This window comes from Pipra filicauda, unplaced genomic scaffold (genome assembly GCF_003945595.2).
Source record: "Pipra filicauda isolate LSUMZ 115617 unplaced genomic scaffold, ASM394559v2 scaffold657_size180086_pilon, whole genome shotgun sequence".
Taxonomy (NCBI): domain Eukaryota; kingdom Metazoa; phylum Chordata; class Aves; order Passeriformes; family Pipridae; genus Pipra; species Pipra filicauda.
Window position 1 is genome coordinate 570 of NW_024104817.1, and position 16722 is coordinate 17291.

General features: G+C 43.8%; 1 protein-coding gene across 3 annotated transcripts in view; it reads left to right on the top strand.

The window, feature by feature from the left end:
- The first annotated feature begins 418 nt into the window (after nt 1–418).
- Nucleotides 419–16722, top strand: part of TNS3 (tensin 3) — a 163619-nt gene continuing 147315 nt past the window's right edge. For 2 of the 3 annotated variants that reach the window (XM_039388487.1, XM_039388488.1), the window contains exon 1: nt 419–527. The gene's annotated coding sequence lies outside the window, so the exon portion shown is untranslated. The remainder of the gene's footprint in view (nt 528–16722) is intronic. The other variant, XM_039388486.1, reaches the window with a different exon arrangement.

Consider the following 16722-nt stretch of genomic DNA (forward strand, 5'->3'; position numbering starts at 1 on the left):
AGACTGTTGGGTCATATCGTAGACTCTATTCCATATTTCCTCTTTAAAGGTAAGTCATAGAGTGAGTTCTGAAATGACAATAAAAATGAATTGTCTGTGTCCTGATATGCAAGAGGTTCCTCACATTCTGTTGTTTCCTACTCTTGAAAGTAAAAAGCTCATGTTGTTGAACAAGAGCAAGGATGAGCGATAGAGTGCAAGCACTAAATATACTACTAAATATAATATGACAAATTATATTAGATGTACTACTAAATATTACTACTGCTATATTTATGCATGTATTATAAATGTATATTTATATACATACTATATATGTACTACTGTTATATTTATTTTAGAATTATTTATATTTCACTTAAAAATATAACTCAAAAGCTGAGTGATGGTCTGATGTTATTCTTCTTGCTTCCAGCCTCAGGAAACAGCTTCAAGGTCTCATACCTTCAAAAACAAGTCTTTTAAAAAATCCAGAATCTGTGGAATCTGCAAACAAGTAATTGACAACCAAGGAATTTCTTGCAGAGGTGAGTAATGCGTGATGTGGTGTTTGCTTTCTTGCTGTGTAAAGGAAATTAGTTCTATATTGATGTTAAAATTTCTAGGAATCCATGTTTCTGGAATTCCCCCTGGACTAAGCATGTATTACCTTGGTTTATTTCCTTCCTTTTGTATGATAATGTTCCCTGCTTTTGTCAGGCAATAGGTTGCTGTAGTAGGTAATTAGGCTTGTATAATCACGTGCTTTTAGTACTGTGCTATTCAGACAGGTTCCAGAATAAGGCAGTGCCTGTGGAGGCTCTGTGAGGAGCATATGAGTGATGTGTACACGGTGGGTGACAGATGCCTCTGGAATTCAGTCTCCAAATGAGGAAGTGTGTGACCCTCTTTCCCTGAGGCATGTTTTATCTACATTAATTTGCAAAAAAGCACAAGAGCAGCTGTGTATTTCTTTAATTTTTCCAGTTGTATTATGCTCTGTCTAATCCTTAGTCCTTCAGTCTAATCACTCGCAAAAAGAATAAAGATCTGGATATACAGACTAGAGACTTTCTGCCCCTAGCATTGCTTCCTGCTCCTTACTACTGTTTTCCCTCAGTCTTCTCCCTTGCTGTGTAGAATTGAGCCTACTTCTCCATGGGATACCTGTGATGAAATTAAATGTTGGGAAAGCTCGACAGGTACTTTCTGCATGTTGTTCAGGGATAGGGCTTTTGATCCCCTGTGCTAGTTCTGCCTGGTTAATATTCAACTCCAGTTATTCCATGTTAATGAAACAGTTTCTTTACTTGCTGTATGTATAGTTTACTTCCTAGAATGCAAATGCTATTGTCTCTTCATGTAAAATGTAGTGGATATTTCACTGAGAGATGTTTGCACCAACTTCCAGTTCTGGTTGGATCTCCTCCTCCCACCTTTTCCCTCCCATATTCTTCAGACACCTTAGGGTCCCTCCGAGGGTTTGAGAGGGAGGTGAAAGATTTGGATGTGGACGGAATGTGGCCATTACCTGAGCTATGGTGCAGACTTTACAGATGAACAGCTATGTATTCAGCATTATAGTTATCATCATAGGAGTGGTAGTTATGTATGCATTTCTTTAACGTATTTCTTCTGTCTGTCCTTCTGAAGGTTGGTTCTTAGGATTTACTTGTTTTCAGTTTAGCAGAAATAGTATTTATGGAAGGAAGCCTGCTTAGTGAAGGAACTGCCTTAAGAACTTCTTGATCCGGTTCAGTGTAAAAAGCACTGTACCAGAAGAGAATCAGTGCTTTGAATCATGGAATCATTTAGGGTGGAGAAGACTTTAGGATCATTGAGTCCAACCACTAACCCATCACTTCCAAGTACACCACTAAACCATGTCCCTAACTGCCACATCTATGTGTCTTTTAAATGCCTTGGGGAATGGTGTCTCAACCACTTTCCTCCAACCCTGGTCCTTCACACGCACTCCCCATTCAAATACATTCATGTCTGTGGTACGTCTGTGTCTATATCTAAGTCAGTCCGGGATAATTTTCTCTAGGTTTCTGGATGCAATTTTCAGAAGGAGCCCCTTGATACTATCACATAGCCCCTTTTGTTGATGTAAGCACCAGGCAGACCCGCTGTTCTTTGCTCTTGTTACATTTTGGTTGTTGATTGTTTGATGCTTATCTGTGAGATGGGAGCAAACAGGAGTTGCACAGTGAAGTGATGATTCCAAGTAGTTTCAATTTAATAAGAACCCATTTGTATTTTAACTTACAACACGGACTTCATAAAGAAGAGTTCTGGAAAAGCTGGAACTGAAAGTTGCCTCTTTCTTTGCCAGCACTGCAGTACTTGAAATGTACGCTAGTACCGTGAAACTCTGTTAATATGAAGAAAAATAAACTAGCTGTTTTGGAGTCAAATACTGGTGCTTTTGGTAAATTTCCCCTGATGTTGCTGAATGAAAGTGTGCAAATCGGCATTGCAGGAAAGGGGGGCAGGGAGGGGAGAAAAAAAGCCTTTAGTTAAGAAGAAATAAAATTTGTCTATTAATGAGAAAAATCTTGCTTTTTAACAGTTTTTTCTCAGAAAATAACAGCTCTTTGTACAGGCTGCAGTTTCCTTTCAGTCTGTGTCTTATCAGTTAAAGGAAATTTACATGTGAGAGAATTGAGGGAGAGGAGAACTCCAGGTTGGTCAGTATGTAGTATTTGCTGTTTATCTAGCAATGAATCATTGACTTGTAAGGAAAAAAAAAAGCTATAATTAGGTGTTGTGTTGGTTAGACAAGCTTTCATTAGTATGTGGCAGACATTTTTGGGATGTGTTTTTTAGCCCTGTCTTGCAAAATGTGTCCTTTTCTGGTAGCAAGGTCTAAATGCAGTTTCTAAAAGCTTACTGTGAACAATGAACGATTGAATGAAGGGTACCCTTGAATGATGATGTCCCTTTGTCCTTGTGTACTTCAGTCCACCTCAGTAAAGCGTACTCAGTTACAGTTTTTCAGCAAAAACAGTGGCATAAAGCAAAGACAGATTTGAAGAAGGGGAAGCTCGTGGCTGTTTCTGTGCCTGGTAAGCATGTTTGTCGCTGGACAATGTCTTTGATGCAGATTCTCATTATGAAGTAAGGACAAACAGCTGTTGATTGATTTCTACCATACCTGCACATTTTGCAGTAAACCGTGGACCACATGACTCCCCATATCTCTTCAGCACTACTCAAACTTGAATGGATTTGAACTCTGGTTTGATCTTCCCTGAAGTACAGTTCAGTTTAATTCAAGGCCAAGCAGATAATACATACTAATGGCGCATATTTATATAGTTAGTGAAAGGCCTGCAATGTTACAGAAGTATTTTGATTTTATTTTTTATTTATTTTATATTTTATATATGTAAAATAGGTATTCAAAATTTTCTATTTTACTTTATTTTCCCTTGCTTTTTTTCGTGGTTGTATTGTGATCGAATGATTGTTAGTGTAGAACAGAGATCTTCTTAGGTTCTTTGAATCTCTAGAAAGTACTTTTCTGGCAATTAAAAAAACTAGAGACCAGATCTGGGAAATTTGAGTAGTTTTAAATAATATAGTATTATTTCGTAGCTCTTAGAGCATTGATGTGATGAGTGAAATAAGTATGAAAACTTGAAGCACTGTACAGATGTCTTTTGATGAAATTCTTCTCACCTCCAATTGACTATTAAGTGACCTAGTTTAGGTGCTGCTAATGAGGCTTTACATGCAATACAAAGTAGTCCATAAACTAAATTTTGAACTTAAAGCAGTTAATGGTTCTTTGAATGAACTGAGTATCTTTTTGTTAATCTAACTTGTCTATGAATGTCTTGGCTGTGGAAATATATGTTGGAATGATCCCAGTAAGAGTTCTTATAGAATTTTAGTTTCTAATTTTTTTTGTGTTTTCCTGAAAGCCTTTTTTCCTTGATGGTTTGACTACATAAGAGCTTTGCTTTCTTCCTTTGAAATCATGTATATGTATGTATATATATGAAACTTTCATACTTAGAACCATGTATAAATGTTAGCCCAAGAGGTGTTAAATTATGTTGGCATGTGCTGTTAGCTATATTGTTAGCAGGGAAATGCTTACCATGCTGTTATGGGCAAGCTGAGTGTAACAAAGAATACAATTCACCTTCTTTACTCTGGTAAGTTATTATACATCTGTATAATAACTTCTGGGTTGTAAGTTGTGTTAACATATGATTTCATGGAATTGTTAATTGGCTTACAGTAAATAAGTCCTGAACTGTTTCATTGAGCATGAAGTGCTAGTAGAAACTATATTTTCTCATCAAATTACAATATCTGTGTATAATCAAGAGCTTCCAGATGCTTAAAGATCATAGGTCAGGATTTGAAGAGACAATTGGAGCTGTTTTTCTCTAAGAGGTTTGGTATTTTCCTCTGAAATTCACCTACTCATTTGTGACTGTGCTTGTGGTTGGGTAGTGATCCACTTGAAGTCTCATTTTGGGTTAGCTGGAGTTACCCAATACAAAGAGACCTCTGTATTTAATCAAATATTTGTTGCTTCTGGCAAGTCAAAATACATTTTTACATTAAGATTCACTTGGAGCCGACAAATTGTTTGGGCATACCATGTGTGTAAATATATGCATATTTAATCTTATATAATTATATTGCAGGTGGTTTTATATACTCTTTTTTTCAATAAGTGCTAAGTTCAGTGATAACATATGAGCATCTTAATAATGTGCAAAGCATGTCTCTTTTTACAGGCAGACAAATTAGAAAGCTAGAAATACCAAAGGAGTTTGTATCATGTTTGGGCCAGTGGCGTTACACTTGGCTCTAAATGGCAAAGCATGTAGTGAGGAAGAGGCGTTTGTGTTACTCTGGTTTCCATGGAGTGATCCTTATGAAATAAGATCCTGTATTACTAGGCACTTACATGGGTGTATTATGAGATCTGTCAATCTATTGATTTTATAATACATATTATACATATGAACCCCGTGTAAATTCAACAGAATGAAACCATCTTATAGTTAATTATGGCAATAGACATAGGTTAATTAACCATAAGATCATTAATGATGGCCACAGGCATACCCATCTAATCATGTGTCTCAGTCTGAAGAGACTGGACTGCTTGCTAAAGAGGATGAGTTGTGAGGTAGACCAAACTCCTCTCTCTCTGCAATCGTAATGTTAAATTAAGGGGCTTTACTCGAGGAAAATGTGGAAAAACAGGAGAAATAACAACCCTTTATTAAGAAATATATGAATGTTGGCACAAAAAAAAAAGTAACACAAAACAAAACAACACCAGCAACAACAACCACAACAACAAGTCTAAAAGAATACTCCTCTGTCCTTTAACACGGTCCTAATTGCGGTCTGCAGGGGGCGCTGTTGGGCCGCTGAAGCTGTAGGACCTGCAGTACCCGGTCGTGGTCGGCAGGAGGCGCTGTTGGGCCGCTGGAAGGTGTAGGACCTGCAGTACCTGGTCGTGGTCGGCAGGGGGCGCTGTGGGCTCCGGCAGTCACCCGCGGGAAAAGGGGGACCGGAGGGGTGGTCCCGGGCCGCGTGGGGGAAGCCGAGGAGATGGGGGGTCCTCGTCTCCGTGGGGACAAAAAGGAAGGCAGGCCGCCCACTCCCACGGGAACTCACCGCTGTCTCGAGTGGCAAGGACTCACTGCAGTCTCAAGTGGTGGTGTCTCCAAAACTCCTCCTCCTCTCCCGCGGGCAAGCAAAACTCTCCGATGAAACACAGCAGCTCCGGCGGGCGGGACAGTCAGGCAGGTCGAAGCCAACAGGACAAGAGGTCGAACTCCCCAGGATTAACAGCCAAAAGGAAGCTAAACCTCCAATCCCCCTCCCCAACAAACTGCCTGTCTGCACCCAGAGAGCCAGCCACCCATCCACTGCCTCTCACCTTCCCGGCCAGGGCTCCACCTGCTCAGCCTCCCCGCCCACCCTTTTCTTTCTCCAAAGTGGGCAATTAACCCAGGCTAGCTACATCTTTAGTAATGCTAATAACCTCCCTTCCCCCCGCTCACTCTGTTTCTTTACCTTGGAGTGGGGCAGGGGGAAGGAAAATTCCCCTGATTTCTTAATCTACAACATTATCCACCCCTAATTTTTCTTCCCCATGCTACCACACTTCACCAGGTTAAATCTTCGATCCTTATACGTACATGCAGTATTCCAACTATATACACGTCCACTAATAGGTAGATACGCATACAGATACAGGTGCAGGGTTACATACAGATACAAGTATACAGTTACAGCCAGCTCACCCCAGAGTAAGGTTTCCCTGAGGTATGCACAGAGTTTCTCCATCTTCCTGCATCACCCACCAGGTGCAGCCGGGCCCTTGGGCAAAAACAATCCCACGAATGGGTTTGTCTTTGCTCGAGGTAGGGTCAACCCAAACCTTTTTCCCGAACACACCCCTCGCGTGAATCACGGGGACCTTATCTCCATCCACGGTGTGGAGGGACTCTGACTGGGCAGGACCGGCTCGGTTGATGGAACCTCTGGTGTTAACTAGCCATGTAGCCTTTGCTAGATGCTGGTCCCAGTTCTTGTCTGTCCCTCCACCCAACACCTTCAGGGTGGTTTTCAACAGTCCATTATGTCGTTCAACTTTCCCTGCGGCTGCTGCGTGGTATGGGATGTGGTACACCCACTTGATGCCATGTTCCCCTGCCCAGGTGGCAACTAAGCTGTTTTTGAAATGAGTTCCATTATCTGATTCAATGCGCTCTGGGGTACCATGTCGCCACAGGACTTGCTTTTCAAGGCCCAGGATGGTATTCCGGGCAGTAGCGTGAGGCACCGGGTACGTCTCCAGCCATCCAGTGGTGGCTTCCACCATAGTAAGCACATAGCGCTTACCTTGGCGGGTTCGTGGCAGTGTGATGTAATCGACTTGCCAGGCCTCCCCATACCTGTACTTACTCCAACGTCCACCATACCATAGGGGCTTGCGTCTCTTAGCCTGTTTAATGGCAGCGCAGGTCTCACAGTCATGAATAACCTGGGAAATAATGTCCTTGGTTAAGTCCACCCCTCGGTCTCGTGCCCATCTATGGGTGGCATCTCTGCCCTGATGGCCTGAGGCATCATGGGCCCACCGTGCTAGGAACAACTCTCCTTTGTGCTGCCAGTCTAAGTCCACCTGTGACACCTTGACTCGTGCAGCTCGGTCTGCTTGTTCATTGTTGCGATGCTCTTCATTGGCTCGGCCTTTGCGCACATGGGTATCTACGTGGCGGACCCTCACAGCGAGCTTCTCTGTTCGGGTAGCGATGTCTTGCCACGTATCAGCAGCCCAGATGTGTTTTCCCCCGCGTTTCCAATTGACCTTCTTCCATCTGTCCAACCATCCCCACAGAGCATTGGCTACCATCCACAAGTCAGTGTAGATGTAAAGCTTTGGCCACTTCTCCCGTTCAGCAATGTCCAATGCCAGCTGGACAGCTTTGAGCTCTGCGAATTGACTCGATTCTCCTTCCCCTTCAGTAGCTTCTGAAACTTGTCGGGTGGGACTCCATACAGCTGCTTTCCATTTGCGCTTCGTTCCTACAAGGCGACAGGAACCGTCAGTGAAGAGGGCGTAGCGTGCTTCTTCTTTCGGTCGTTTATCGAATTCTGGAGCTTCTTCAGCCCGTACCGCCTGCTCTTCTGCTTCCTCATCTGCTAGACCAAAACTCTCGCCTTCCGGCCAATTTGTGATGACTTCCAGGATCCCAGGGCGATTCAGATTTCCAATACGGGCACGCTGTGTGAGCAGAGCGATCCACTTACTCCATGTGGCATCAGTGGCATGATACGTGCTGGGTGCCTTTCCCTTAAACATCCAGTTCAGCACTGGTAGTCGAGGTGCCAAGAGCAGCTGTTCTTCTGTGCCAATCACCTCTGAGGCAGCTTGTACTCCTTCATAAGCCGCTAGGATCTCCTTCTCTGTTGGGGTGTAATTGGCTTCAGATCCTCTGTAGCTTCGGCTCCAGAACCCAAGTGGGCGACCTCGAGTCTCACCAGACACCTTTTGCCAGAGGCTCCAGGAGAGACCTCTATTCCCAGCTGCAGAATAGAGTACATTTTTCACTTCTGTCCCTGTCCTGAAGGGCCCAAGGGCTACAGCATGTGCAATCTCTCGTTTAATCTGTTTGAATGCCTGTTGCTGTTCAGGGCCCCACTGGAAATCATTCTTTTTTCGGGTAACTAGATAGAGAGGACTTACAATTTGACTGTACTCCGGGATATGCATCCTCCAGAAACCTATGGCACCCAGAAAAGCTTGCGTTTCCTTCTTGCTGGTTGTTGGGGCCGTGGCTGTGATCTTATCGATGACTTCTGTCGGGATCTGATGACGCCCATCTTGCCATTTCACCCCCAGGAACTGGATTTCTCGGGTAGGTCCCTTAACTTTACTCGTCTTTATGGCGAAACCAGCTCCCAGGAGGATCTGGATGATTTTCTTCCCTTTCTTGGAAACCTCCTCTGCTGTGTCCCCCCATATGATGATGCCATCAATGTACTGCAGGTGTTCTGGAGCCTCACCCTTCTCTAATGTGGCTTGGATCAGTCCATGGCAGATGGTGGGGCTGTGTTTCCATCCCTGGGGCAGTCGGTTCCAAGTGTACTGCACGCCCCTCCAGGTGAAAGCGAACTGCGGCCTCCACTCTGCTGCTAAGGGAATGGAGAAGAATGCGTTTGCGATGTCAATAGTGGCATACCACTTCGCTGTCTTGGACTCCAGCTCATACTGGAGTTCCAACATGTCTGGAACAGCAGCGCTCAGCGGTGGGGTGACTTCATTCAGGCCACGGTAGTCCACAGTCAGTCTCCATTCTCTGTTAGACTTACGCACAGGCCAGATGGGACTGTTGAAAGGTGAATGGGTCTTGCTGATCACCCCTTGGCTCTCCAGCTCACAGATCATCTTATGGATGGGGATCACAGAGTCTCGGTTCGTCCGGTACTGCCGGCGATGCACTATTGTAGTGGCGATTGGCACTTGCTGTTCCTCGACTTTCAGCAACCCTACAGCCGAAGGGCTCTCTGAGAGGCCGGGCAGCGAGTTCAACTGTTTAGCCGCCTCGGTCTCCACAGCAGCTATTCCAAAAGCCCATCTATGTCCCTTGGGGTCCTTGAAGTACCCGTTCTTGAGATAGTCAATGCCCAGGATACATGGGGCATCTGGACCAGTCACAATGGGGTGTTTCTGACAGTCTTTCCCAGTCAAGCTCACTTCAGCTTCCACTATGGTCAACTCTTGAGATCCTCCAGTCACCCCCGAAATGGAAATAGTCTCTGGTCCCACATGTCCCGAGGGCATTAACGTACACTGAGCGCCAGTATCAACCAAAGCCTGATATTTCTGTGGGTCTGACGTGCCAGGCCATCTGATCCACACAGTCCAATAGACACGGTTGTCCCGTGCCTCTACCTGGCTAGAGGCAGGGCCCCTCTAACATTCATCTTCATCCTGCCAGTCATCGTTTCCCTCTTGCGAATGTCGACGGGAGGTGCCCTCTACCGAGTCAGATCCCTGCCCGCAGGATACTGGTACGGCACTCACTTTCGCAGACTTCCCCTTTTCTTTCTCTTTCAACTCTTGTACTCGGGCTGCTAGGGCCCGAGTAGGTTTCCTGTCCCACCGGCTCATGTCTTCCCCATGGTCACTTAGGAAGTACCACAACTCAGTTCGTGAAGTCTGTCTGCTCTCTCTAGCTGGGGGGCGTCTGGTTCTCACTGGGGCCGTATGGAGATTGTTTCTTTCAATCCTCTCTTTCAACCCTGTAGTTAATTCCTTGAGTTCATTAACTATTGTCTCTACAGAGGAGATGCGGGCCTGTATCGGTCCTTTGATCATACTGTCGTACAACCGAAGTTTATTTATTACAGACATCACTGGCTCCCGCTTCTCCCCAGCCTCTAATGATGTCAGGTAACCTTTATGTATAGACGGCCCCATACGTGTAAAGCTCCACCACATCTGTGGTGTACACTTAACCTTGTCAGGATCGTTGGTAGGTTGCCCATCCCCCCCAAACAGTACTTCTAGCAATGCCATTTCTCTCAGCTGTAGGATTCCTTCTTCGATGGTCTTCCAGCTCTTGGTGTAATGATCTGCCTGCAAGGAATCTCTGTAAATGAACCTCTCTCTCACACCATCCACGAACCGTGCCCAGAGAGACAGGGGCTTCGATTCCCTCACAAACACCTCCTCAATACCCACATCTTGGGCAATGGATCTCAGGAAGCTCGCTTCACCGCCATCAAGGTTTACTGCATGACCTGTAGAGTCCCAAACTCGGATCATCCAGGCCAGAACGGGCTCACTCGGACGACGAGCAACGTCTGCCCCTAAATTCCGGAGGTTATTATACGATAAAGACTCAGTGATGATTTCTGGCTCTGGAGCAGCCGCTTGTGAGGACCCTGCCTCTCCATCATCGTCAACTTGGCGAACTGATTTGGCTTTACATTTCTTCCTGTGGATAGTGGCAACCTCCGTTGGTTTAGTCTGCCCCTTAGTTTCTGCCTTATCCTGAGTCACCTTGGTATTAGGCGTCTTGTCCTCATCTTTTCCTTTCCCCTGGGAATGCTGCACCATACCAAGCAACTTCCTGTAGGCAATGGCCAAGGCCCCACATGCAGCTACCACCTGCTTCTCCATGGATCCATCACGACACCTCTCCCTCACAGCTTTCACTATTTTTATAGGGTTCAGGAGTTGTTCAAGGGTAAGCTTCCATGTCATGGGAGCTGAGCAACTTTCTAGGAATTTACCCATATCCTCCCATAACCCACGCCACTCGAGGTTTTCCACCCCTGGGTCAGGCTCCTGAACGCCTTCTCGGTAACTCTTGGCCTTGGCTTGGTATATCAGGTATGCTATAGTGGCACAATTTAGGATGAAAAGCCCAACCATTGAAATGTCTCGGATATCTAAAAATGATTTAAACTTCCCAGAGGCCATTGTATTGTATCCAAAAGGGAACTGAATAAAGGGTTGGGCGCGTGCATTCCCCTGTGTGTCCCCATAAGAATGGGTACTATTATCCTCAAAACCCCAGAGAAAGCAGCTTAGGCTAGAGCAGTAGTGCATCCTTGAGGATATGTTCCGGATGAAAACCACAGGTGCTGAGTTTGCCGTGTCATATACCCAATGCACAATCTCAAAGGTACTTATTGCAATGTAAGTACTAGTATCCGAACTGAAACACGTTGACAGGTGGGACAGGTATCTTGGCATGGTTATATGCCAGAGGAAAGCAACAACCCCTAACATCATGGTGCCTACAAGTTCAAAAACGCGTGTCAATCACACGAGCGCGTAACTCACACAAAGGGTAGTTATTCTTTTTCCACCTTTCCTCTTTCCAGGCCCCACGTTGGGCGCCAAAAATGTCTCACTCTGAAGAGACTGGACTGCTTGCTAAAGAGGATGAGTTGTGAGGTAGACCAAACTCCTCTCTCTCTGCAATCGTAATGTTAAATTAAGGGGCTTTACTCGAGGAAAATGTGGAAAAACAGGAGAAATAACAACCCTTTATTAAGAAATATATGAATGTTGGCACAAAAAAAAAAGTAACACAAAACAAAACAACACCAGCAACAACAACCACAACAACAAGTCTAAAAGAATACTCCTCTGTCCTTTAACACGGTCCTAATTGCGGTCGGCAGGGGGCGCTGTTGGGCCGCTGGAAGGTGCAGGACCTGCAGTACCCGGTTGTGGTCGGCAGGGGGCGCTGTTGGGCCGTTGGAAGGTGCAGGACCTGCAGTACCTGGTCGTGGTCGGCAGGGGCGCTGTGGGCTCCGGCAGTCACCCGCGGGAAAACGGGACCGGAGGGGTGGTCCCGGGCCGCGTGGGGGAAGCCGAGGAGATGGGGGGTCCTCGTCTCCGTGGGGACAAATAGGAAGGCAGGCCGCCCACTCCCACGGGAACTCACCGCTGTCTCGAGTGGCAAGAACTCACTGCAGTCTCAAGCGGTGGTGTCTCCAAAACTCCTCTCCCGCGGGCAAGCAAAACTCTCCGATGAAACACAGCAGCTCCGGCGGGCGGGACAGTCAGGCAGGTCAAAGCCGACAGGACAAGAGGTCGAACTCCCCAGGATTAACAGCCAAAAGGGAACTAAACCTCCAGTCCCCCTCCCCAACAAACTGCCTGTCTGCACCCAGAGAGCCAGCCACACATCCACTGCCTCTCACCTTCCCGGCCAGGGCTCCACCTGCTCAGCCTCCCCGCCCACCCTTTTCTTTCTCCAAAGTGGGCAATTAACCCAGGCTAGCTACATCTTTAGTAATGCTAATAACCTCCCTTCCCCCCGCTCACTCTGTTTCTTTACCTTGGAGTGGGGCAGGGGGAAGGAAAATTCCCCTGATTTCCTAATCTACAACATCATGTTAATCTTACAGTGTGGGACATCTTTGAGAGGATGAAAAGATTGTCATCAAATTAAAAGAGGTTTTCGTCATATCACTCTTTGCTTTCTGCGTCGTGTTTGTATGTACGCTTACATGTTGTTTTTGAGCAGTGATCCAGCAAATCACATTGCCTTCTGTGGGACTGTTTTAAGACAGCTTTAAAATAATTGCTTCAGTTAATAGTTTAAAGATTTACAATGATGAATCTCTTGTATGTGTGGTTCAGACTTGTCAAGGAACAGCAGAATACAAACCAGAAAACCATACTATTTTTCTAACTGCTGATTACCTCCAAGTTTAAATCAGGACATGCAGGCTATAGGACCAAAGAGCATGGTTTGTTTTGTCCCTAGAGTAGATTAATAGCTCACAGCTGCAGTGAACTCCAAGGAAGAGAGATTACGAGTTGGTCGAGCAAGGCTGAGTTAGGTAGGGACCCACGCTCTTGCTATAAAATTTCAGTTGACTGTCACCTTGTTTGTGAAAGTCATCTGGGAGGATATCCAAGGGAGACTGCATGAATTGTTGTAGTTACAGTAGAGAAATCTTTTTAGTACCCCTTCAGAAATGGGTGGATGTTGACACAGACATGAGTGGTGCAGAGTGTCCTGTTCTGGGAAGGAGGAGACTGAAAAAAGAAATGTGGACTGCAGCCAATCTGTGGCCTGGGAGGTCAGCTCCTCTTGTCTAGACAAAAGGTGTGCACAGTAAATAGCAAGTTCCACTAGATTAGTAAAACATACTCTAATTAACAGAGCTGTACAAGGTATGCATTTATATTTCAGTGCAGAGCTTAGATAGTGAAAGATGGAAGCTATGTGCATTATGGAAGTTATGTGCATAACAGCAGCAAAGACATGAAAGGGAAGGATGAATAAAAACTTACTGGAGCATAAGAGATAAAAAAGAAGCCACTGTAATTAGTAAGGAGTACACAAGTGGTACATAAGCATCCTGGCTGAACACAGCTCTCTCTGGAGCTAAGAGAGATAGTAAAATTGACAACCTCAGTGGGAACTGGGGGAGGGGAGAGGAGTTTTGACAGAAATCTTTAAGGTAAGTTTCTACTAATTTAAAAATAAAAAATACACGAGGCAAAGACCTCTAGTGGAATGTTTAATGTTCACAGCTGGTAGATGATGTTTCAGAAAATTGTCTGTATTGAAAACACGAGTTCCCTACTTGTTTACCTCAGAAGGACCAACTTAATCATGCCAGAATTTGATCTATGGTTATAAAATTTATTTTAAAGTTAAGGTTTAAATCTCAGAGTTCTCTAAAAAGCTGCAGCTTCTGTCCATTTCAGCTAATAAATAAAAAAAAAAAAAGTAAATGTGATCCTGTGTGCTTTCCACCTCGCAGTTTTTGACAGGAAAGCCAGGGACTGCTGTTTGATCTGGTACTCCTGCAATTTTGTAAGCTTAGCCCACTTGAAGAGAACCTAAAATTCCTAAGGGTAAATTAAAGTTAGAATTACCTGCTCTAACGTGCAAATTTGAAATGAAATGCTACCATCATTAGAGTGTACAATTTGAATGTGATGAACTTGGTATGCCACGGGGTGAGAGTAATCTCAGTGTAAATCTTGATGCATTTGGCTTAAAGTTCACCCTTCTAATTGGCTTCAAAACAAGGGGTGGGGCTGGGGGAACAACTACTATGGGAGACTGGAGTAATGTATAGGAAGATAAAGTTTAAATAAAGAAAAGATGAGTGAAGAGAACTGTTGTAACACTGGAGAGTTTGCTCCAGTACATGAAGAAAGCTACAAACATAACTCAGTTTAGGCACATTCTGGATCTGAACCCTGTAAATAGGTAAGAGTTTTTAACTGTTAAGTAGTTGTTAACTGATTTTGAACAGCATTCCCATCTATTGTCATTAATGAGATTTAAAAAATACGCTTAGAAAACGTGCCTACAGCTGTGTAAGTACTTAAGGATCATACTGATGATCTCCTTTGCATAGCCTATATTATTTTTTCTTCTGGTAATGGTCTTTGTCACTTATATTTTCCATAGGAGCTTAAGAACATCTGCGAATCAGAACTTCAGGCCCACTAGGTCTTATCCACAAAATAAGTTTCCTAGCAATATCATATTTCTTACTTATTTTGGAGATTGCCCATTTTAAGCTGATATCCTATTTTTCTTTGATCCTTACTCTGAGCATGATTCATACAGGTTGTTTTCAAGATCCATCACAGATGTGCAGACTCTTGACATCTTACAGTTCTTGCACTGTCTGCAGCTGAAGATGAGAAAAACCTGGAGAAAGTCTAGCCATTTTTTTGTTTTCATATGGGTTGCTGGCATGTAAGCTGTAGTCTGGTTGAAATAGTTTTGTGGATGAAATGTTGCAACATGGGGTTATCTGTTTAGCTGGAGGGAGGAGGTAAAAAAATAACCTTTGGTTCTAAACTGGTTTAAGGTTTAATAATTTCCTACCTAACTGGTAGGTGTAGCTTAAATAGATGGGAGAAATTTGCTGTATGAGTACTTTATTTTTAAAATTGTAAAAACATTTTCATTGTTGGTAATATTCTGCCTTTGTAACAGTATCTGTAAGAAATTCAAAACCAAACACCACACACAAACAAAACAAAAAAAGGCCCCCAACCAAGGACTTTTCAGGATGAATTTAAAATGATAAAAGTTAGACTATACATTCCACGGGGGGTGGGGGTGGGGGGGTGGGAAGAAAAAAACCCAAACAGAAAAAACACCCCAAAGCCTACCCTTTGATGGTCAAGATTTTTCTACAAGACAAGAAGAAAGTGGGAGTAAAGAAAGAGAGGTGCTATTGCAGCACTAGTGCCAAAATATTTTTCTCTTGATAAAGATTTTCCACTGCTGTTGTCAGTAACAACAAGTAGAATATTTTTTCAGTGGGAAGGCTCGTTCACAACACTCTTTACTGTATAGCCACTCCAAGTACAATAATGCTGAAGCTTTGCACAAATTTCCCATAACTGTCTGTTAGCCTTCATCTTCAAAAACTATATTTGCAGTCACTGTCATGAAGTACTAGGAGCAATATTCAGATGAAGAGACAATGGCTGGCTGAATCTAAAAAAAAGAACAAAAGAAAATCTAGAAAAATGTTTTGAGGCATAGGAAGTGCACCAGCAGATGTTGCTGGAGTGTGTCTGTTAGACTTGTGAAATCCTTGGCATGTAACGGATAACTTCTTAAAAATAGAAGTGTTTACTTTTGCATCTAAAGCCCACTATTTCCAGCTAGGGTACTCTTCCCTCATCCCGTGCACAAAGGGGTGGGGTAAGAGTCACACAAAACTGCTTCACATAAAATTGCATACCAATTTATATTTAATGCTGCAAATAATTTCCGTCTGTCTGGTTTTCATACTGCTTTCCTTTTGACCTTTTTCTTAAGTCGAATTGTTGCAAAGCTGGTAGAAACAGGTCAGCAGGAAAGTGTGTGTTGGTGCAAGTTTATTTCTAACAATCTTTTCACAGTATTATTAAACACTCGTTGAAGTAAAAATAGCTGGCAAGCTGCATATGTTGCAACATTTCATCCACAAAGCCATTTCAACCAGATTACGGTAGCCAGCAGCCATTTAAGAGATTTTGGTCATATATGGCTTTCTGTACCAAGCTCTGCCTGGAGACCCTGTTGTGGTGGCCTTACTATGCATTTGCAGAAACCAAATTAAGATGTTTTAACAAAAAAACCCCCATCTTTTCTTCAGAGCCAATGACAGACCTGATATTTTGTGCAAAACATTTCCTGCAGGCCTGAGATACTGATCAGTAGTGGTAGCACTAGCCTACGTACTAAAATTGCTAGGCTTTACCACTACTGCGATGGTCTGATACCTATCTTACCTGGTATTAAGAGAGAAGACTGGAACTGGGAGCTATGAAAACTAAGTCTTAATTACACAAGTCTTTTTATATACTTGGTTTAGATTACATTTTGTTGTGGATCTTCAAGGACTCTTCTATTACTGTCAAAAATAGGTGTAATAGCATCTGTCTGTTTTGGGAAACTGCATTGGAGGTGCTGAGGGAAAGAAAGCATCTTTTAAACATCTAAGCCTGTGACTCGGTATCCCAACTTGTTTTGTCACCAGGAAGTTAAAAATTAATATCGAGGCCTGTAGAGTCTATGCTTTCGGGGCAAGTGATTTTTCTTAGAGATTAGAAAGGTATTAAACTGGGTTACATCTCTTAGATTCTCTATTTGTATGCAAGTTTCTGCCCCAAGAGGATTCCTGAATTAACTTGTTTCTACCCTTGCCGTACACAGTTGTTTAAAAACAAACACAGAAAAACCCACTATG